Source organism: Dipodomys spectabilis, unplaced genomic scaffold (assembly GCF_019054845.1).
Source record: "Dipodomys spectabilis isolate Male_0828 unplaced genomic scaffold, ASM1905484v1 ptg000422l, whole genome shotgun sequence".
Lineage (NCBI taxonomy): Eukaryota > Metazoa > Chordata > Mammalia > Rodentia > Heteromyidae > Dipodomys > Dipodomys spectabilis.
This window is the reverse complement of record NW_024871099.1, coordinates 7,696,469-7,719,410: the sequence shown is the minus strand read 5'-3', so window position 1 is coordinate 7,719,410 and position 22,942 is coordinate 7,696,469. Positions and strand designations below refer to the sequence as shown.

Sequence of the window (22,942 nt, the reverse complement as noted above, 5' to 3'; positions counted from 1 at the left end):
CCGAGGCTCAGTCAGAGATTCTCTTAGAAAATGTGTAGTTACTGAACTCCACAGGCCCCCAGAGACATCGATGTGGTATGTCTACAGAGATGTTGAAATGGACAAACAGATTTAGAAATCAAGGTAGGCACGTATACACAGGTGTGATGTCTCACACTGAGACATCACAGGGCAAGACAAATACCAGATCACCAAGATGCAGCAACAGCCCACATGCAGATACTAAAACACGGTGGTGTCCGGGCTCCTGGGCCCACCAGTGAGTATATACCACCACATTCAGAGGTCCCCAGGGAGAAGCCACATGTGGGGGGCACAGGGCCACACCCTCATTCATAGCACCTGCACCTTCCTCAGCCTCACCCCCGTAGTTTTATTAAAATGAAAACGGGTAGGTAACTCAAGTGTGAAAATGTTTATGGAATGAAGCCTGTCAGCGCCCAGGTCCCGAGCCCTTGTGTGAGCTGGGCCTGTCTTAGAAGCTGGGACCACAGATCCAGCACTGATTCAACCTTAGTGTGTGTCATTAGCTATAAATAGTGATAGTGTCTGGGAAAGAATGGGACGAGGGGCTGTAGGGGGATCATAGGGGAGCTTGTTTAGATTGGAGGGCCAGGTGGAACACCTCGAAGGAAGTGACATTTAAGCCGAGTGTTAGACACACAAGATTGGAAATGTGTGTACGTCTCCCTTCCAAAACTCATTGAGGCCACACGGCATAAATAATGCAGAACTCAGATCCCCCTTCCCAGTGCTGCGTCTGTCTCTCTAAAATACTCCTAAGGGCATGAGTTGGAGGTGAGAAATGGGGTGCCCAGACTGAGGTGTCAGCACCGAGGGAGGGTCCAGGAGACCTCACTGAGGAGCAGCTTGGGGGAAAGGCGAGTAGGTGAGGGAGAGGAGGAGCGGAAGGCTCTCTACACAAATACACTCATTGTGCGCAGTTGTAAAGGTGTGAACATGTGTAGACCACTCCTGTTGTATGGATCCTAGGCTCCCTGAATGTGGGGAGCTGGCGGAGAAGGCTTGCTATGAATGGGAAGGGCTGTGAGACTCAGGATGTACTCTGGGTGCGACGTGGCCACCGTGGAGTTTTGAAGCAGGCTGTACTGAGTGTGTGGGCTGAGTTCTGAGCCAGGCAGGGGCCCTGTGGAACCTGGCGGTGGTGGGGGGGCGGTGAAGCATGAGAAGGGGAGCTTCTAGAGGAAGATGTAGGAGTCAGGCCACCTATCCCGGGACTTCCTGTCTTAGCTTTCTACTCTGCAAGCCCTGGAGAGTGTCCAGCCCTGAGGTAGTCCATGGCAGCAGGAACTGCCCTTTTCGCTCCTGGCCCCATCTCTTGGCTACTGACAAGAACTAAACAAACCATGTCTTGCCCCCAAATGGAGATTTTCCAGAGGGTCTTAGCAATTATGGACACTCCACAGATTCTTGAGGCTGCCTGTGGGCAAGCCTGAGCTGCTCCAGTGAAGTCCCCAGTCTTGGTTGCTGAAGCCTGACAACTCTTAGAGAATATGTGCATCAGAAGCTGGTGGCTCACACCTGTCATCCTTGCTACTCAGGAGGCTGAGATCTGAGGATTGCAGTTCAAAGCCAGGCTGGGCAGGAATGTCCATGAGACTCTGATCTCCAATAAACCACCAGAAAACTGGAAGTGGCGCTGTGGCTCAAGTGGTAGAGCGCTCGCCTTGAGCTGAAGAGCTCAGAGACAGCGCCCAGGCCCAGAGTTCAAGCCCCACAGCTGACCAAAACAAACAAACAAAAGGCCCCAGAGAGGACAAGGAACAAAATATTGGGGAGTGAGAACAACCCCACAGTGAGGGAACTATCACCCCCCGCTTAGCCCCCCAGACATGTCTTTCTTGGCTTGCAAGCCCTGTATGAATTGGTGCCTGTCTACCTATTTGACTTTTCCTCCTTTCTTCTTGGTTACAGAAGCCTCAAGCTACTTGCCTTCTTCATGACCCTTAAACCTGGTTTCTACCTCAGGGCCTTTGCACTTGCTATGCCCTTTATCAGGAAAGTTCTTACCTTCTCACTTCATTTGGACTGTTCAAACATCTACCTTCCCTGACCGGCCTTTCCTGACCATTCTAAAATAACATCATCTTATAACCCTCCTCTCCGCCACTTCACCTGCTATTTCTGTTTGTGGCTCTTAGGTGCAGTTTCTTGCCTTCTGTATCTCTTCCTCCACTAGAAGGTCAGTGCTGTGAGGGCAGGAACTTGGAGCCTGGTATCATGAGCCCAGTCACTGCTTTGTGGCTGGATGTACATCCTGTTTGTCCAATGTAATGGGGGAAGAAGGTGCCAGACAAGGATGATCCGATCTTCCTGGGGAGCACACCTGGCCCAGCCTTAAAGCAGCCAGGCCTCCCAAACCATCATGGGGGCTCTGTGTGCCCCCAACCTGCGGCCCCATCTCCCTCCCATCTCCACCCTGGCTCCAGCTTGTCCCCACTCACACCCTGTCCCCTGGAGACCATACACCATGGCCTCTGACACACCTTAACTTTGAGTCTCGGCCGCATAGGCCAGGGTAAATCATGCCTCTCCTTTTATGCCTCGAGTTTCCTCGTCAGCAAAACAAGATTTTTTTGTGAACAGGAAGAGCAGCCACACATGCGCTGATGACACTAATAGCTGCTATTTATTGAGTACCTGCCAGGTGTTAGGCATTGTGCTAGGTGCTTTGAACATTTTTGTTCATTAAAAAAAAAAAAAAAATGGAGGAAAAAAAAAAAAACCCAAAACGGAGGCTGGAGTGTGTCCCCAGAGTGTCAGGCCCGGTGCTCGGTGCTGTGAATTACAAAGCAAACGGGCGTCGGGCGTCTGCATAGCGCTTACTATTCCAGTGTGCACGCGCACACACGCACATACCTCAAGTCCCACACTGGTCAGACCATGGGGGGCCTGCAGTTGCTTTTCACCAGAAGCCTCAAGGGATAGTTCAGGAGCCATTGAGGCAGCGAGTCTCAGAGAAGAAGGACCAACCCCAGCCATCCCTATTTCTCCTTTATCAGCCCACTGGGAACTTGCATTGTTCAGGTTGAAGCGGAGCCCAGCATGGGGGCTGGCCTAGAATTGGGTTAGGAAATGGCTCATTGAATGAATGACTGAATGAGTGAATGAATGACGGAATGAAAAAATGAACAAAGGAACATACTTAGGCGTCTTCATTGCATTTGCTTATTTGCTCAGGTTAACAAAACACTCATCTCCCTTCTCATTCTACTGTCTGTACATCCTCCCCCCACAGCAGTGGGGCTGACAGTTGACATCATTTCTACTCTTTCTTTCTTCCTTTCTTTCTTCCTTTCTTCCTTTCTTCCTTTCTTCCTTCCTTCCTTCCTTCCTTCCTTCCTTCCTTCCTTCCTTCCTTCCTTCCTTTCTTCTTTTTTCTTTTTGGTTGGTTGTGGGGCTTGAACCCTGGGCCTGGGCGCAGTCCCTCAGCAATTCAGCTCAAGGCTAGCACTCTACCACTTTCCGGTTTTCTGGTGGTTCATTGGAGAAAAGAGCCTCACGGACTTTCCTGTCCGGGCTGGCTTTGAACCTCGATCCTTAGATCTCAGCCTCCTGAGTAGCTGGGATTACAGGTATGAGCCACCTGTGCCTGGCTTTCTTTGTGTCAGGCCTTCTGCTAAGCTCTTTAAAATCATATTGTGTGTATGTGTGTGTGTGTGTGTGTGTGTGTGTGTGTGTTTAACCAGTCATGGAGCCTGAACTCTGGGCCTGGGTGCTGTCCCTCAGCTCTTCAGCTCAAGGCTAGCACTCTACCACTTGAGCCACAGTGCCACTTCCTGCTTTTTTCTTTTTATGTGGTGCTGAGGAATCGAACCCAGGGCCTCATGCATGCAAGGCAAGCACTCTACCACTGAGCCACCTTCTCAGCCCTAAAATCATATTCTTACAAGTGTGCTTTTTCACACTAGCCCCATAAGGCAGGTATTATTATTAATATCCTTATATTATGCTGAGCAAACTGAGGCTCAGAGAAGTGAAGCGACTTGCCCAAGGTCACACAGCAAGGGATGGTAGGCCAGGTTTTTAATCTCTATGGTCTTCAGCCCTGCCAAAGCACTCTTAGTGGTCTACTTTCACACTTGCTTTTGTGGTTTTCTCCTCCTGGTAATGGCAAAGCACTAGCCAGGAGCCCTAGCTTCTGGCCTTGGCTCTGTCATAAGAAGATACTTTGTCTTCTTTCCTGAGCTGAATAACTTAGGGAAAAATCACTTTCCTTCCTTTGAGTCTCCAGTCATGTGTGATGTAGTAAGCTCTCAGCCAGTTTCCAGAAGACAGAAGGGGACAGAATTCAGCTTGGTCCCACCTTGCCCACTTATAGAGAGCAGAAGGCATAAGATCAAGCTTGCCTCCGTGCAGCCAATTTCAAGTCCATTCACATTCCTGAGGGTCCTGAACTCTGCTGGTTTGAATATAGGGGGACAAGACAAGCCTGGCTGGGAATGGGGGAAGCAGAAGATTGGCACTCATGTGGCTTCTGAGAGCCTGGCCTCGATCACTGTCAGTCTGCTTCTTGCAGTTACAAACATGATGTGGTGCATACTTATTGTAGAAAAGCAGAGAGCCTAGCTACTCAGAAGGCTGAGATCTGAGAATCATGGTTCAAAGCCAGCCCAGGCAGGAAAATCTGTGAGACTCTATCTCCCATTAACCACCAGAAAACAGGAAGGGGAGCTGTGGCTCAAAGTGGTAGAGTGCTAGCCTTGAGCAAGAGTTCAGTGGCAGCGCCCAGGCCCAGAGTTCAAGCCCCATTACTGACAGAGAGAGAGAGAGAGAGAGACAGAGACAGAGACAGAGACGAGACAGAGAGACACAGAGACAGAGAGAGAGAGAGAGAGAGAGCTGCCATGATAATCTAATTAAATGAAAAAAAAATCCTTTGTTAACTTCTTGATATTTCTCCCTCTTGAGTCAAGAGCCTATAAGTTTACCAAAAGAACTCACTAGAATATAGATGTAAGCAACTCAAACTTAGGGGTTCTGATTGCCGTTCTAAACCCTTGTGTGTGTGTGTTCATAAAAATGGGATTATATCTTCCATTCTTGTGGATAACTTGCCTTTTTTTCCTTTCTAACAATGGATTATGAATAGCACTCTGGTGTCTATGAATTTATTTCAGGCTTATTTCCCACAACCCCACAGTGTTCCATTGTGTGGCTGCCACGCCATTGTGTATTGTGGCAGCCTCCAGTCACGGGACATCCAGGGCGTTTGCCGGCTTTCCCCATTGTAACTGTCCCCAGTCAACAGATGAGAAGACTGAGGCTTCAGTGTGAGGCCTCTCACATGTATGAACATTGAAGACAGTGTTGAGGGCCGCGGAGGGTGGCTTGGGTGCCGTGGATGGTTCCAGCGTCGCTCAGAGAAGATAAAGCGGCCTGTGCAGAGGAAGTCTCTTACGCCCTGCCCCTCTTCCCCCCCCCCCCCCCCCGCTGGAGGACAGGTGCCTGTCAGAGGGGAGGGTGAGCATTTGAGGAGGAGACCACCCTTTCCCCGGCCCCCCCCCCAGGAATGAGATGGGCCTGCGTCCTCCCCAGCACTGCCTCACTCCCCGAGCCCACCTGCCGTCTGTTCCATCCTTGCCAGCTTATCAATAGGTTAAGTGGTCAGGTCAGTGATATTGACCATTTGATTAGGACCTTGTCAGATCAATCCCAGCTCATCTCATGGGCCTCCTCCCCTGCTCACACCCTCCCTCCTGCTCTTCTGCACCAGACACAGGTGGCCACGGGATCCCGTGCCTCCTCACGCAGAGCCTCGGGGCCAGCCATTCTTGGCCCTCTGTCTAGGCACCCTGTTCTTCCCCACTGCCTTGTGTCCAGCTAGCTTACTTGTGATCATCAGCTCTTGCTCACCACATGTCCTGTGTCCCCCTCCGAGTCAGAGGAGCTGCCCCTCTTGGCTGCGTGACCTTGGTAAAGGGCCTTAACCTCTCGGGGCCTCTATGTCCTTAGCAAAGTGACACAGAGAGCTCCTTAGGTGTCCTCATGGAGAAGATACTAAAGTTTGTGAGGACTCTGAGGCCTTGCCTGCAGCGTGCTTAACCACACCCAGCCCACAGTCAATGCTAGGTGCTGCTGGCTGCTCTCATAGGCTGTTCTATCCAGAAACATCTGGACAGATGTATCTGTGCTTGCTGCTTGCTGCCCACTGGGCCCTCAGTGGGAGTTTTAGTGGGCAGGCTGTATCTGTGGGAACAAGTAGCACTATTCTCCTGAGCCTTGGCTCAAGTCCCAATACAGAGCTGTGCCCTGTGCTAGGTGACACTAGGGACCCTCCCAGAGGAGCCAGTCTCCCCCCCCACACTTGCCCTCAAGATGGCCATCTAGCAGGTAGTGGGCAGACTGACCCCAGATACACCGGGCTGTGTGTGTATTGGCTGGGAGAAGAGTTAAGGGCCCGGACCCACCCCTGTGCTCATTTTCTCTTGCAAACATCAGAAGCTATACCTCTGTGACACAGCTGCAGGAATGAGGCTTTGAAGGCAGACACTTGGGGTTCAAGTCCTGTTTCTCCTCTTCAGAGCCTGGTAACCAGGGCCATCTACCTGCTCTGTTCCTCACAGAGTCTGTCTCTGGGTAGTGATGGAAGACAGCTCTCCACCTGCTGGGTGTCTCTGTAGCTGGCCCTCTCCCCTCTTGGTGAATAGAAGGAGCTTGGGGGCTTGACAGGTGGGATGACAGAGTTAGAGGCAGGCAGACCAGAGCGGTGCCACCCACAGGTACCACAGCTGAGGTGGCAGAGGGCCCAGAGACAAGGAAGCCCGGATATCGGGGCACTACCTTGGGGGAAGACCCCAGCCCGAAGGCGTGGTCTGGCTCAGGGGTCCCTCTGAGACTGGGGATTCCCCACCCGCCTGCCATCACTTACACCAATATTGACGGTTAATGCCGTGTCGCCACCGTGTTCAACACTCAGCGCGGCTAATTGTTTTGACTGGGAATCGGCAAGGCGATTAAACGCCATCGATTTTGCCCTGCGCGCTGCATCGATTTTTAAATTTCCTATTGATCCCAGCCCTAAATCTCCTTAACCAAGACCTCACCGTGGAGATGACAGCCGCTGATTAGCTCCAGGGCGGGGGTCGGGTGGGGGGCAGCCCCTGATGGGGAGCTACCCCTTTTCTCCCTCTCCAGGGTCCTTATACCCTTTTGCCTCTGAGAAAGGGGAGGTTCAGTGTCGGCTTCTAGAAGAGAGGAGAGGACCTCTGGCTCTTTCTACCCCCTTTCCTTTCCTGTTCGAGCTTTTCTCTGTTCTGTGTATTCACACCTGCCTCTGCCTGTCTGGGTCTCCCCCATCTCTTCGCTTTCCTCTCCATCTCTCTCCTCTCCTTCTCAGTCCTTTTCTCTTTCTCTCTCTGAACTCCTTGCCTCCTCTAAATCCCTCTATCCTTGACTTATCCTGGGCATCATTCTCTCCACCTGTGCCAACAGGTCTGCTATGACAGAAAAACCACCCACCTTAAACCTGGAAGTCCCTGGCCAGGCCTGCCCTTCCCCTCCCCCTTCCTCTCTCAGAAGCACACAGGTGTCAGCTGGAGCCGGACTTCTGGCTGAGTGACCTAGCCTCCAAGGCTCTCCCTCTGAGCCATGGCTCACGGTCTACACATCTACATGCCTGGTAGGATGGTCTTCCAGAAATGCGTCTCCTCTGGACTCTCTCCCTGACCCCTTCTCCGAAGGCCTACAACAAGAAGAGGCAAGGCTCGTCCTTAAATGGACAGCTGTTGTAAGAAACCTGCATTCCCAGGATGCAGGAAACCAGGATTCAACAGGAAGCATACCTACCCGAGCTCTCTAGCTAGATCTACCCTGTGTCTAGCTTTACAGTCCCTGCAGACCTGGGATGACACCAGACCTCAGTCTTCCATCCTGCACGACCCAAGAGAGGCCCTGCAGCTAACACTCCTAAGAGATGAGTCTCCCCACCTTCTCTCTGTCTTTTCACAGCTTGTGGAGGGCCCTTCCCAAAGACAAAAACGGCACCGTGTCTGTCCCTACCCCTCTCCAACGAAGCTCCAGCTACTTGAACTAGGTGCTCCTTGCCATCTTCTAACACTCATCTTTTCCTTCCCCACCTCGTCCCTTGTACCCAGCACCCTTTCCTTCCACCTGCCTCACTCCTGACTCAATTTTGCCTTTCTGCTTTGGGTTGGGTATTACTTCTTCCTTAAATCTCCCCAGACCTCCCCCTTAAGTCCTCACCTGGCATGTTGGCAGCTTCTCTTTATTCTTTCTCCCTAACTTGCCTGTGAGTCCCCCCCCAACTCCTGTAGGCAGGACAGATACCTTGTCTAATCTATGTCTCTGTTCTCACATTGGTTCAGAGCCAGCTTAGAAAACCTGGATATTTTTGTTACCTTTTTTTTTTTTTGTCAGTACTAATGTTTCAACTCAGGACCTCATACTCTGCCACTTTAGCCACACTCGCAGCCCTTTTTGCTTTAGTTTATCTTTCAGATAGGGTCTTGTGTTTTTGTCTGGATCAGCCTCAAACTGTGGTCTGCCCACCTCCACCTCCTGGGTAGCTGGGATTATAGGCATGCTCAGCATTGTTTTTGCTTGTTTTGAGATGAGGTTTTGCTTCTAGAGCTCAAGATGGCCTAAAACCCACAACCCTCTGCCTCATCCTTGAAATTACTACAATCACAGGTCCATACGACTGTACCTAACAGAAAATCTCAAAGTGTATTCACTAAATGAACAGACAAATGTCCAAGTCAGAAGTATCAACATTACAACTTTTATTTTCATCTCACCACACATATTAATAATAATGAGTAATGAGTAATCTTTCCAAATTTTCCTTATCATTGGACCCTGCCAACAGTCCTCTGAGATACGGTTTTTCCAATTTGTGAACTTATCCCTCCATTGGTTCATTCAATCATCAATAATATACTTACAGAACATTTCAAATTGGCCTGTATGCTGGAGTTGCAAGACACAGTTCCTTCCTTTTAAGGAGCTTCCTGTGTGATGGGGAAAAACAAAACAAAACAAAAAACAGATGTGCAACAAAAGCAGACACCAGTGTACCCGATATGAGACGGGAACACTGAGGCTCAGAGACTAGAGAGATCACCGAGAGTAACAAGTGGCTGGCAGGGCCTGAGTCCCAGGCACCTACCCCCATGTTTAACTTGTAGCTCCTGACGGCAAGACAAGAGTAGAGTCTCTGTGTATCCACATGAGGCTGCGACCAATGCTCCAGGATGTTGATTCCATTCTCTGTTTGTTTCTCTCTCTCACCAGGTTCTCGGCTGGACCGGGTTGGTGGCCTGAATGTATTAGCTTCGCTGCGTCTGCCCAAGAGGTAAGGGTCTAGTGTGACTTCTTCAAGGAGCCCACATTGTAGCTTCCTGAGGAGTGCGCAGTCGCGGGTTCCTTTGGTGCTGATGCTCTGGGAGCATCTAGGTTGCAGGATCAGTTTGGGGCTAGAGGCTGGCTTTGAGGAGGAGCTGGAAGCTGGGCTAAAGTAAACAGAAGGGTTTAGTTGTTGCAGAACTGGTGATGGTTGTGCTTAGGTCTATAATTTTAGTTCTTTGTCTTCAAATAGATGCCTATTAAGTATCAAAGGTTTTGTAGATACGCGTGATAGAGTTGGTAACAGTTCCAAACAATAGCATCTGTGAAGAACTATCCTTATCATGCCAAGGCCTTTTCTAGACACTTTGTTTTTAATCTTGTGAAGTGGGTATCAATCACCTGTCACAAAAGAAGGAAATGAAGGTACAGAGAGGGAAGGCAAGTTATCTAAGGCTACCCAGTAAGTGTGTCAGTGACAGAGTCAGAGTTTGAACTCAGGTCTGCCTATACTTAAAGCTCTCACTTTTCCACCTCACTACAGTACCCTATACTGTGAATCTTTGTATTTTGAGAGTGACTTTGCTTTGGGAGAACACCTGAAATCTCACTTAACACCAACTCTGCTTAACTTAACAAGCTAGATAATCCTGAAGCTACTTGAGGGGTTTGGATAACAATTTTACAGTCAAGAGATATTTTGCTGATCTTGGAACGCTGGTCTTGAAGACTGTTGACAAAATACCTGAGTAGTTCAAGGAGTTCAGCCACTAGGGTGACTTTTTTTTTTTTTTTGGTCAATCGTGGGGCTTGAACTCAGGGTCTGTGCATTGTCCCTGAGCTCTTCAGCTCAAGGCTAGCGCTCTACCACTTTGAGCCACAATGCCACTTCTGGTTTTCTGGTGGTTAATTGGAGATAAGAGTCTCATGGACTTTTCTGCCCAGGCTGGCTTCAAACTATGATCCTCAGATCTCAGCCTCCTGAGTAGCTAGAATGACAGGCATGAGTCACCAGCACCCAGCTTAAGGGAGACATCATTGAAGAAGGCTACACTCTTAGGTGTGTAATTTTGTCACACAACTACTACAACAAACACTGCTCCCATTCCTAAGCCTCCTTCATAGCCACACTTGGAAGGTAAGTGACTTCCTGAACATGTCCTGAAGGCTTCCTCAGCGCTCCATGTGGGAGCTGGAGTCCCAGGATAAGCAAAGCCTCCTACAGCTATGGGTATAGGTCTGCCTCTGTGGCCCTTGCTGAGGTGTGGCTCCCCCCCTCTCCCTCCACTCTTCATCTCCCCCACACTTGTGCCAGCCAGTGCCTTCTATCTGCTCTCATTAGACTGACTCCCCACCTCTCCCTGCTCTTCTTCCGAGGTGCTCTTCTCTGAATGGCCTCCCTGACCCTCTTCTCTTCCTAGCACCACCACCACCTCTGATGACATCTATGTGCTTAGTGTCTCCCCAACCCTCAATAAACTTCTCAGCAGGGGGGACTTATCTGTTAGGCTAACACGTCTGCACTTGGTCCCTGGCGCAGTGTGAAGGCTCAGTAAGTATTTGTTGAATGAATGAATAAGTGGGCAAACAGCCACATAAACCCAGATCCATTTATTCCTGCAGCCGGCATGTTGTGAGGTTTCTGGTGCACTAGGCTCTGTGCCATGGTACAGAGAAAAGGAGGACCCTCTGGGGCCTAAGGAACCCTTAGGCTGGAGAAAGGCAGACACAAGACATTATGACCTCAACTGAGGAGGCAGTAGGTGCTGGGGTGGTGGATAGAGTACCCCTTTGGGGTACTCAGAGCATCTTGAAGAGGAGGTGGTGGGAAGGGGGGAGCTCCAACTTTCAGCCCAGCAGGCAGAAAGGGGTATCTGGCAACCATCTCTATTCACTACTGAGGACTGTGGGTGCTGGCGTGGCCCCAGGGTTCCCGTGGCCAGCTACAGTCCCCTATGCCCAATGTGCTGAGTGCCAGAGCAAGAGCAGAACCGTGTTACTGTTGCAGCCCTCCCTGTCTCCCTCCATCCAGCCACAGAAGCATGTAGTGAGGCAGACCCTGGAGTCAGAGAGATGATTCAGAAGTGCTCCCCAAAGGTGTGTCTCAGGGCACCCACACTCCCAGAGGAACTCCAAAGACCTTGGAAGTGGGAGCTTAGCTGTGGGGGACAGGTTTGCATCACTGGTTCTGGTAAGGTGACCTGGAGAGAACCCAGGGCTACCTGAAGTGGGGCCTCGAGCTGGAAGGTGATGTTCTCCCAAAGGTGAGAGTATAGAGGTGGCAGTCGGGGGCAGGGGGCAGACAAGATGAAGATGCCACTAGGTGAGTGAGGATTTTGTCCAGATCCCACGCTCAGTCACGCACCTTCTGAATTGCACCTGGGGCACTTTTCTTCGGGACTAGGGTATGTGGCTTAGGATGAGGCCGGGGCAGTGAGGCAGGGAGTGTCTACTCTCTTGGTGGAAGTGGATCATAGCTTTGGGGAGGGACACTCATGGTGCTCCTCTGCTGGTAGCCTATAGACGTGAGCTATGGGCAGTGGGGTTCCTCACTGGCTGTGGATCCCAGAGCTGGGGGTTATTTACCATTGCAGGCTGCTAGGAGATGGCAAGATATTAGCTGATCCTTTGGTCTCCATTTGTTAGCACTGGGTGGAGTGGGTGTAGACAGCTGGAGATAGAGTGTCTGTGGGCTACAGAGTGGGGCTTACAGATGTGGAGTAAAAATGGATCACCTGTCTTAGATTCAGCATGGTGGATCCCTAGGTCCCTGAACATCCCTCAGCAAATGAAGGCTAAATGGCAAACAAGGAGCTTCGGGAGCCAAGGGCAGGCACTTGGCTGCGACTTCAGTTAATGTGAGATGCTTCTCAGTTAGGGCCGGAGTCCAACCCTAGAGGGTTTTTTTTTTTTTTAAATAAGGTTTGCGAGGAATCCTGATGTGTACATGGGGTTGTCCAGATTGCACTACCCTGCAGACCTCTGCTCTTGGCCTTCCTTCCCACCTCCTCTTCATCCTGTGGTCTCACCCTGTCCACTTCTTTTTTCTTTCTCTTATAATCTTCATCTGTATCTCAGCCTCTCCATTCCTTCCTGGCCACTTTTCTTCTGAGCTTGGAGCTCTGTCTCCAAGTCTTGGATGTGAGGAATGTGTAGGTCAGGTCTTAGCTTCTGCCACATGAAATTGTAGGATCTGATGGCAGAGAGGAGGTGGCAAGGAAGGCAAGAAGGAAACATTACCCTATACCCACAGCTCCTCAGGAGCTTCCAAGGCCTCTTGTACTGCCATCTACCCACACTACTCCTGGGACTCATGGTGGACAAGAAGCCTAGAGGGATCATGTGAGAAAGAGGAGTCCAGAAACATGCTGGGAGGAGCGGGAAGAGAGTCAGGAGACTCAGGAAGAGTGTCCTGCCATAGATAGATGTGCCGAGAGAAGGAACAGACAGAAGAGAACGGGGAGAGTGGCGGTGAGAGATCAAGGCTGCTGGCTTGGTGGGCATGAGGAGGAATGACTGGATGAGGGTAGCCAGGGAAGGTAGGCATGGATGTGGGGCAAGAAGGAAATGCCCCTCTCAGCAGGCTTGTGGCTGACAGAATGTAAGAATATTGCCAAGGCCCCCTTGTGATCTATCTACATGCGGTTCCGTGTAGATAGATGAGGGTGGCAGGCATGTCTTGATGGCTGGGGGGAGGGGGCGGGGGGAGTGTACTCCTCTCAGCTCCTCTTGTGTTCATAAGCCAGTCCCAGCTGCTTCTAGAGACCCTCCCTCCAAACTGTGCCTTCCTGACCTGTCCTGACCCTGGCTCCCCAAAGCCCAAATGACTGTGCAAGAGCTTGGTTACACCTGACTTCTAGTCGGGGGGGGGGGGGGTAGAGGTGGGAGAAAAAGTGGGAGAGAGAGAAAGAAAGTGAGGGGAGATATCTTTGGAGTTGGTGTTCCTTTAGCTGCACCATCCCTAGTGTACCACCAACTTCCATCCACCTAAGTCTGCACGTCTGCCTTCCATCTCTGGATCGTCTTTCTGTCTCTGCCTTGTCTCAGTCTCTCGGTCTTTGCATCTGTCTCCTGCTCTTACTCTGTTTTCTATTTGGCTCTGCCTGCCATTCTCTCTTTCTCTGTCCTGTGTGGCTTGGTCACTGGGGGTTGGCTCTGTTGTGCTGTTTCTCTCTGTCTCTATATCCCTCTGCTCTCCCTTTCTGTATTTCTCACGTGTGTGCTCCCTGTTTGCCTCTTGCTCTTCCCCTCTGCCTTTGCCTCCTGGCTTCTGTGCCTGGGTCCCTTCTGGTCTCTTTCATCTTCTGTCTTTGCTTTTCCTTGTGCTTCTCCCCGTGCGTCCCTTTCTCTCACTCTGTCGGTCTCTTTCTCCATCCTTGTCTCTCTGGGTCTCCGGCTGTCCATCCCTGCCTCTGTGTATGTGTGTGTGTGTGTGTGTGTGTGTGTCCCTCCTCCTCTACCCCCCTTTTCTGTTTCTAACACCCACACTCACATCCTACCTCAGGAGTAATTGCTTTTGTCTGGGTTGGACTGGACTTGTGGTGGGGGGAGGGTTGGGGGAGCGGGTGGCTCTGGGGGGGTTGGGAGGGACGGAGGTCGCTTGGTGCAGTTGAGGTAGTGTCCAGCAAAGCAGGGGGTACTGAGAAGCAGAGCTGTGCCTGTCCAAGATGGGAGAAGGGAGGGGGTCCTGGGTCCGTCCTGGCAGGGGTCTCTGGTAGAGAAGGCAAAGGAGGCAAACAAGCCCTTACACTATGTGAAGATGATGTAGTGATAACATGGGCTGGCTGGTGTCCTGGTGGCAGCTTCCGCCGTCTCACCCCTCCCCCACGCAGAGATGTAGCCCTGCCACCCTGCTAACCCTGTCGTGTGCACGGAGTCACTATCACACACACACACACACACACACACACACGGACACACACACGGACACACCCAGAGCTCCCATCCCACTCGTGGAAATGCACGATGGAAAGCCATCAACACACAGTCATCCAGTGCACATAGACACACACACAGCTATGGCACCGAATCGCCAATGCTCATAAAGAGAAACGGCCACGCGCACGCAGCCTCGGAGGCACAGGCACAGGGACAGAGGGAGACTCGCCCACAGGAGCAACCACATGCCAGCAGGGCTGTGTCCGCGCTGCCACAGCCACCGTGGGTATCCCCTTTCTCGGGATATATCCGCACTTTCCCAAGGGACGGGTACTTGGGGGGGATGCTCAGGGTCAGGGAGGCACCCATAGAGGTGTACAAACAGCCCACCCCCCATTTCCCCAGGGGCACATTCATAGACCCCCCCACCCCCCACTCCCGATCACACACAGACCGGACTCCAGAGCCAGGACACTGGGGACACACAGCCCACAATTCCCCAGCAGAGCTGAAGGACCACAGCCCTTCCGCTGGGACCTCCTGTCCCACACCTCGGAAAGCCTTACCCCACACACAATCCTAGGGGAGGCCAAGGCAGCCTCCACCCACAGAGACCCACATCATGGGGTAGCCCAGGCCCTGTGGGTGGACCGCAGGTTTGTCCAGGTGCCTTGAGCCCATTTGCCTTGCTAACTCCAGCACCCACCCCCACCACGGTCCTCCCTTGCCCCATGGGCTCAGGATGGTGTCTTCCCAGCCCCCACCCCGGGGGCCTCTTCCCACCTCCCCCCCACAGCTTTATCCCCTCAAGTACCTGCAGAGGCTTCTATCTCTCTCACCTGCTCCCACCTGAGGGGTACCTGCTTTCTCCCAGAGGGACTGCCCCTCAATTTATCCCAGCCCCCTTACCTACAGCGGTGAGCCCCAGACCCATCTACCTCCCTGCCCACTCCATACTCACCCCCTCTCCTGGCTCTCCAAGCTCTCAGCCTCCCTAAGCTCTCCTGCGGTGGGGGAGTGGGGGGACTCAGCCCCTCAGAAGCTGGGGAAAGGGGTACGTAGGGGAAGGGGGGGCGTGGGTGCGGCTCCGGGAAAAGGAAGCAAAGCAAGCAAGGGAGAGAGAGAGAGGCGAAGGCAGGCAGGCAGCCAGCCCGCTTTATATCCCTGCCGTATTGATCTACCATGTCACAGCCCTGGTCGGTCGATAGCCAGCGAGAAAGAGAGGGAGAGAAGGGAGGGGAGGTTTGGGGGAGGGCAGCTGGGACCCCTATAGTCCTGGGCCCATCTGGGGCCTCCTAGGCAGGCTGTGGGGGCATATTTGAGCCTCACCCAACCCCCCGAAAAAGAGGCCTGCCCTGTCCATGTCCTCTTCCCTGCGGCTGTGGCCCTGTCTCTGAGAGCTCCCTCAGCCTTGTTAGGGGCATTTAAAGTATTGAAGACTTCCCCCATTTTCTTTCTTTCTGTCTCTAGTGGCTCTTTATCCCCATGGGCCTAAAACTATCCACTGCTAGGGCTCTGCTTTTCCCTTCACAGTCAGGCTAGGCAGGCAGGAGGCCCTGAGGCCCTGCCCTGTTGGTTCAGGGAACAGGATTGTGGATCCTCCTTCTTTGCTGTGTGACCATGCGCAAGAGAGAATTCTCTCGGAAGGCCTTCTCCTCCAGCCAGAGCTGGCTGGCCGCTCTAGAGTGCCCCATCCTCATGGATTCCAGCCCTTCTTTCATTTTCTCACCACCGCTGGGCCAGAGGCAGATTGCACTTAGAATTTCTTCCTTTGGGTCCTTCACTGTCCCCACTGGCCCAATATAGGAGAAACTCCCTCTTCTGCTCCTGAGCCTCCTCTTCGCTCTCCATAGAACCTTCTACAACCTGTCTCTCCAGGGGGAAGTCAGGAAAGGAAGTCTTTTCTTGGTGGGAACAGGAGTGGAGGGAGGGGAAAGGCCCTCAGAAGTCACGGAGAGGCTCTGCGTCTATACCTAGATCATCCTAGATCCCACCCCTGGCTCTGTCTGTCTTCTCAGGGCCTCAGTTTCTCTCCTACCACCTCCCCCCCAGCCCCGCCCCAGTGTTGGACAGGTTTGTAGCTCCGGGATCCCTAGAGATTGGTGCAGACAGGAGGCAGGGCTGTGGGAACAGGAGGCTGGGCCAGGAAGGTGCCTGCTGCCCCTTCAGTCAGCCAGGACTGCAGGGTCCCAGGTGCTTCCCCCAGTCCCCAACTCCCCGGGGCTCCTGCTCTTTGTCTTTCCAGATTGTCCTCCCATCCCAGCCCAGTCTGGAGAGGTTGAGGAATCACCTTAGCCTTGACCTAAGGGGGCAGGCAGGGGAGGGGCAGGCAGCCTGCACGGGCTCCTGCCCATGGCCATCCACAGCCCCTTTCTTGCTTCCCTGAGTATTAGACCAACACCCCCCCCCCCGCCCCCATCAGACTGCTGCTCCCTTTGTTAAGAAGGGGGAGGGGAGAAAGATGAGCTGAGGGTAGTGGCCTGACCCCCGACCTCTCATCCCTCCTCCCATCTGGGTCCCCAGGGGCTCAGAGCCCCCTTGACGGACAGTTCTGACCATCAGCCAAATGGCTTGAGGAGTGAGCAGGGGCCAGGTAGGGGGGAGGGGAGACCAGAGCAGAGGCCCAGGGCCTTGAGCCCACCATGGTGTGGGTGTGGGGTGTAGAGGATGCTCCGAAGCCTTTAAAAGGGGTGGTAGAGGACAGGCTCACATGGGGCCAGGCTTTGAGAGAGTCTGACTGGATTGGTTAGGGGGGCTATAGAGAAAGAGTGGGGTTCATCCCAGAGCCACTAGTCATGGAAGCCCCGTGGGCAGGGCCTGGCCTGGGCAGACGCCCCCCTCCCGCCCCCACCCAGCCTGCGGCATTGGGAGTACAGTGAGTTTGAAAAAAATTAAAAAAAAAAAAAAACAGGAGCAGGAGAAGCTGGGGGAAAAATATATAAGAAAAAATATAATAAGAACTAAGCGGTGGCTGCAGGAGAGAGAAAGGGCAGGAGGCGGGGAGGGGGGCGCAGGGGGGAGGGCGGCTCGGGCCCTGGTCGCTGCGGAGGCCGGGCCGCCGGCCTCTGCGCTGAGCCCTCCGCGTCCCCCCTGCCGGCCCCCTCCAGCCCCGATCGATCCAGTTTCTTGGCAATAAAGCATTTTTATTGTCAGCTGCCCTGAATGCCAAATGTGAGCCTGGTCCTGCTCCCCCCCAACACGCTTCCTCACCACCCCTCCCCCAGCCTTCCTCCACCCCTTCCCTGCCGTCCCCCCACCAAAGAACCAGTATCATCCATCACCAAGACCCCCTCCACTTCCCCCTTATCCATGCCAGCCATTTGCCAAGCCCTTCTCCCCCCACCTAGCACTGTCCTCCCCTCCCTAACCCCAAACCCATAAGGGAGCAGAAAGGTGGGCTCCAGATGAGTGGTTTTAGGGGGCACAGAGACAAGCAGGAAGGGGGGTTCAGGAGGGATTGGGGTAGGGAGTAGTAAGACGACGGCCACAGGTTGAGAGAAGTATTGGCCAGTGTCAGGGGCAGCAGCGGCACCAGCCAGGGACAGGGACAAGAACAGGTGGGGCATTAGCAGCCAGGCACCTTGGGGGGCGCGCGAGCCCTGACCCTCCGTCCCCCTGCACAGCCAACTTGGTCCTTTCCTCTGGGAGGCAGTTGGGTAAAGAGAAACCCAGATGAGGCTGAAAGTTGCCACCCCTCCCCGTCTCAGGGCGAGCTCTGCCCAGGCTGAGGGACAGCACCCTGAAGGAGCACTGTTGTGAGGGGCTGAGGAGGGCGGCCGGGAAGCGATTTACAGAAGGCCGGCCGCAACACCTCCAGTGCCTTGTCTTCCTCCCTCCTCCTTTCTCTCCTCTCCTTTTCTCTTTGTCTCTTTCTGTTCTCGGTCTCTGCCTCTCTTTTTCTGCATCTTTCTGCCTCTCTCTGTTTGACTCTGACTCTCTCCTTTATTGCTGCCTCTCCCCCCAGGGACTTAAAAACCTCCATACACTTCTTCATTCCCGCTTTTGAGGCCCTGGTTGTTTTTTGTGGGTTTTTTCCCCCCCTCTACTCCTCTCTTCTGTGCTCCAGGGTTTTCCCTCAGTCCTTGTCTGTCCCCCACAGTCCTGTCCCACTACACCTCTTGATTCTCCCTCCGTCCCATGGCTGTAAAAATAAACAGAAGAAGGGTCTTAAGCCCCTCTCCTGTCAGTCTGGGAGGTTAGAGGTTTGTGCCTGGGGTGGGGGTGGGGGGGCTGTCTGAGAGGGATGGTCCATGCATCCGCCAAAAACTGCTGTGTGGCGTTGCTCAAGTCACTTGCCTGTGCTAAACCTTGGCTCCCCGCAACACCTGGAAAATGGTGTGCTTTGAAGGCCCTGAGTTCTTTCCACTTCTGGGGAGGATCCTTACTCTGGGGAACACAGTTATCCGCCATTGTCACCCCAGAATCTCAGCTTCAGGCCTGTGTGTTCACATCCCCTTCATGCCTGGGGAAGGTAAAGCGCAGAGTCAGGCCCCAAATGCCAAAGTTTTTCCTCAGTCTGGGCAGAGGAGTGACCTGGCAACCCCACACTTAAAGGCCTTGTGAGGGATGCGTTCAAGATCCCAGCTCCGGGCTGGGAAGGTGGCTCAGTGGTAGAGCGCTTGCCTTGCATGCCTGAGGCCCTGGGTTCGATTCCTCAGCACCACATAAGCAAAAAGCCGGAAGTGGCGCTGTGGCTCAAGTGGTAGAGCGCTAGCCTTGAGCTGAAGAGCTGAGGGACAGCGCCCAGGCCCAGAGTTCAGGCCCTACAACTGGACCAAAAAAAAAAAAAAAAAAAGACCCCAGCCCCCACCTCCACTATTCATTCCCTGGGGTGGTGGTTGTGGGGTTACTGCTTCTTAGTTCGGTGTTTGCCACACGGACGAGGCTCAAGCTGTAGCTATGGCATGAGTGATGGAGCGAGGGAGAACTCCACCATAAGAAGCCACTAGCCAGTGGGTGAGGAGAGAGAGAGGAAGGTGGCCTCAGATGGGCCAGGCAGGGTGGGAGGGGGTGGGGAGAGCAGGGGACTCAGACATCTCCAGGTTAAACTGAGGAGCTGACAGATGGGAGACTCTTGGAACTCCAAGGTGACTCCAGGTCTCTGTGCCAAGAGGCTACCCTCATCTAGGACTGGGCGACCCCACCTACCACCCTCCGCCCTCACCAACAGAACTCTCCCCAGGCCTTTGCCTGCACTCCCCTACCTCATCTTACCAGCTGTGGCTGCACAAGGGAGCAAGGAGCTCTGTTTGAGAGGTCTCTCCCACTCCTGGGATGAGGTTGTTCATGTTAAAGAAAAGGCCATTTGTAGACGTTTGTACCTGTCCACGTCACATGCTCACTCATACCTCCAGCAGTTCTAACCTTTCACCACTTACAAGTTTAGAGCTCCTTCAGACCGCAGTTGTCCAGGGGACAGGAAGATCCTTTGGAGTCACTGTGTGGCGAGGCCAAGATATGGGCAAGAGGCCCAGGGCCCAGCCCTGGGTCAGGAATGAAGGAGGCAGGATTGGCTCAGGAAGTGGGATTCTGGCCAAGGCTGGGGAAATCCAGAACAAAGTGAGGGATGGAGAGGGCAGGTAGAGATCTGGGAGGAGCACTTCTCCTGAAGCAGCAGCGGTTTCTTTTCCACCCTGGCCTCCTGAAAGCCACCCCTAGGCACACTGAGTCCTCCCCTCTTCCTGCCTTAGTAGCTGGGTACAGATTTGGGAGTTCCTTTCCATCTGACTCCGGGCACCTCTCCCCCAAGAGGTCCTCCCTGACTGAGTGGCCACTCTCTACTCTCCTGTCATCCCTGGCTGCTTTCCATGTGCTAAGCAGACCCCAGCCACCCTAAGCGTAGGTTTTTGTTTTTGTTTTTGTTTTTTTAAATCACTGTCCTGCTTTCCAGATGGGGACACTGAGGCTCAGAGAAGTCTAGTGGCTCACCTAGGTTCAGTAGCCAGTGAACAGCAGAGCCAGGACTACTGCTCAGACCCGACAACTGCAGCTGGTCTTGCTTATTGGTTCAACCCAGGAATGTCTGTGAAAGGCCCACAGCTAGGGAGGTGCCTGGGAAATGTGAGTTCCTGGGTGCAAGGGCTTCAAACCCTGGCTCTGCCATAGACTCACCGGTACCCCAAGACAAGCAGTTGCTCCTCTCCAAGCCTCAGTTTCCTGGTCTTGGTCATAATCACATCTCACATGATATTTTTTGGTCAGTGTATGGAGGTAATTGTCTTTCATTATCATCGTCATCATCGTCATCGTCATCATCTTTTCCTTTTTGTGGCTGTACTGGAGATTGAGCTCAGGTCTTCATACTTGCTAAGCAGGTGCTCTACCACTTGAGCCATGCTCTTTTCCTGTCCACTTTCTCTTTAGCAAGAAGGTACCAAGTATGTTGCAGGCAGAGGCCACATCCGTGAACAGTCATCAGTTCTAATTTGAATGTTGAGTGTCAGCTTTATCTTAATATGTTATTAAAAATAAATAAAATGACTGAACAGCTGGGTGCCAGTGTCTCTCGCCTGTCATCCTAGCTACTCGCGAGGCTGAGATCTGAGGCTCATGGTTCAAAGCCAGCCTGAGCAGAAAAATCTATGAGGCTCTTATGGCCAATAAGCTACTCAGAAAATACTAGAAATGGTCTGGGAATGTTGCTTAGTGGTAGAGTGCTTGCCTAGCATGCATGAAGTTTAGTTCCTCAGTAGCACATAAACAGAAAAAGCTGGGAGTGGTGCTGTGGCTCAACTGGTAGAGTGCTAGCCTTGAGCAAAAGAAGCTCAGGGAAGTGTCTAGGCCCTGAGTTTAAGCCTCAGGAACAGCATCCTCCCCACCCCCCCAAAAAAGAGGAAAGCACTTGCTGTGAAGAGGAGCTTGGCCTCAGGCTGTAAGAACAAAAAGCCACCAATTATGGAAGGGAGTGAGCAGGGGCTGGGAGAGCCAAGTAGCAGAGGGCAGTCCAGCCTTGTCACAAGGCGGGTCTAGGGAAGCCTTTCCAATAGGACTCTTGAAGTGGCTCGCTCAGCCAGCCTCCTTCTTGTCCTCTCAGGTTGGGTTTCACTAGTACCCTGGACAGCGGCTTTGGCCCCTCTGAGTGCTGGCAGCCATCGGGGCACACCGGGTTTCTTTCTGGGAAACAGAGATAGAAGAGTTGGTAATCCATCCTTCAGGAGAAAGAACCAGCCCCTGTCTGCAGAAGTGGACCAGATGTAACTGACACTTCAGTGAATCAGTGTGAATTGGGTGGAGGTGCTGATAGCACCCAGCACCCTTGAGTCCCCCAACACATACCTAGTGTCCCTTCCCCAGCATACCCCTTTCTCCTTGCTGGAAGTTACCACAGTCCTTACCTTTGGGATGCTTGTTTGTTGCCTTTTCCATCATGTAATATATTCTGTTCGTTTATTATTACTGGAGATTGAACTCGGGGCCTCACACTTGTTGCCTGGCCTGGACTTAATCCTCCTATGTGTGGCACAGTGCTGGGATGGCAGGCCTGTGCCACTGCACACAGTCACTGGTAGAGATGGAGCCTTGTGAACTTTGTTTTTTCTGCTTGAAGTGATCTCAAAATGGGATCCTTCAGTCTCTGCTTCCCCCGTTTTTTTCCCTTTCAATTTTTTACTTTCTTATTTTTTGGTTGGTCATGGCACTTGAACTGAGGGCCTGAGCATTGTTCTTGACTTTTTCTGCTCAAAGCTAGGGCTCTACCTCTTTGAGCCAGAGCTCCATTTTTGGTTTTCAGGTGGTTCACTGGAGAGAAGAGTCTCACAGGCTTCCCTGCCCTGGCTGGCTTTGAACTGCAGTCCTCATATTTCAGCCTCCTGAGTAACTAGGATTATAGGAGTGAGCCACCAGTGCCTGGCTGTGTATTCTTTTTTTAATATAGCATTTTGCTATATTGCTTAAGCTGGTTTCAAACTGCCGGCTGAGAAGCAAAGCTCGGATCCTGAGCTCAAATCCTGGTACCAGCACAAAAACAAAAACAGTTCCAAAAGTCTGGACTGGAGTTGTGGCTCAAATAATAAAGTGCCAAGAGCAAAAGAGCTGACAAGAGCTGGAGTTCGAGCCCTAGTACCAGAATTTTTAAAAAAGAAAGAAAATGTGCCATGATTTGGATGTTTTGCATAAATAATACGAATGTTTGTAAACTGTTCAGTGAATTACTTTTTTCTCTCAGTAGTTCCTAAAGAAGTTTATATATTCATTTCCATAGACTTATTCATGGCTATGTAGGATTCCCAAATATGGATATACTATAATTTACTTAGCTGCTGTCCTGTTGGAGACAGCAAGGTTGTTTTTGATTTTTCTTTTTTTTTGGTTGGTTGTGGGGCTTGAATTCTTGGCCTGGGCGCTGTCCCTCAGCTCTTCAGCTCAAGGCAAGTGCTCTACCACTTGAGCCACAGCGACACTTCCAGTTTTCTGAGTGAGAGAAGAGGACTTTCCTGCCCAGGCTGGCTTTGAACCGTGATCCTCAGATCTCAGCCTCCTGAGTAGCTAGGATTACAGGCGTGAGCCACCGACATCCGACTGTGTGCCTGGTACTGCTAATGTCCTAGGACTACTACAGTGAACAAAATGGGAAAGAACGCCACTTCAGAAAGCTTATATTTTAGATGGTAAAATTCCATCCAGCAGTAAAATTCCAGTCAGAACATCATATTTTAGCCCTATTTCTAGTCCTATTTCTTCATAGTATAGGATGTGGTAAGAAAATAGGAGTACGTTATGGAGAAGAGTGCGGGGGGGG

At 52.3% G+C, this 22,942-nt stretch overlaps 1 protein-coding gene across 1 annotated transcript in view; it reads left to right on the top strand.

The window, feature by feature from the left end:
* Nucleotides 1-9,103: 9,103 nt before the first annotated feature.
* The window catches only part of Pou2f2 (POU class 2 homeobox 2), a 52,825-nt gene continuing 38,986 nt past the window's right edge, over nucleotides 9,104-22,942 (top strand). Inside the window, exon 1 of the mRNA XM_042667811.1 lies at nucleotides 9,104-9,337. The gene's annotated coding sequence lies outside the window, so the exon portion shown is untranslated. The remainder of the gene's footprint in view (nucleotides 9,338-22,942) is intronic.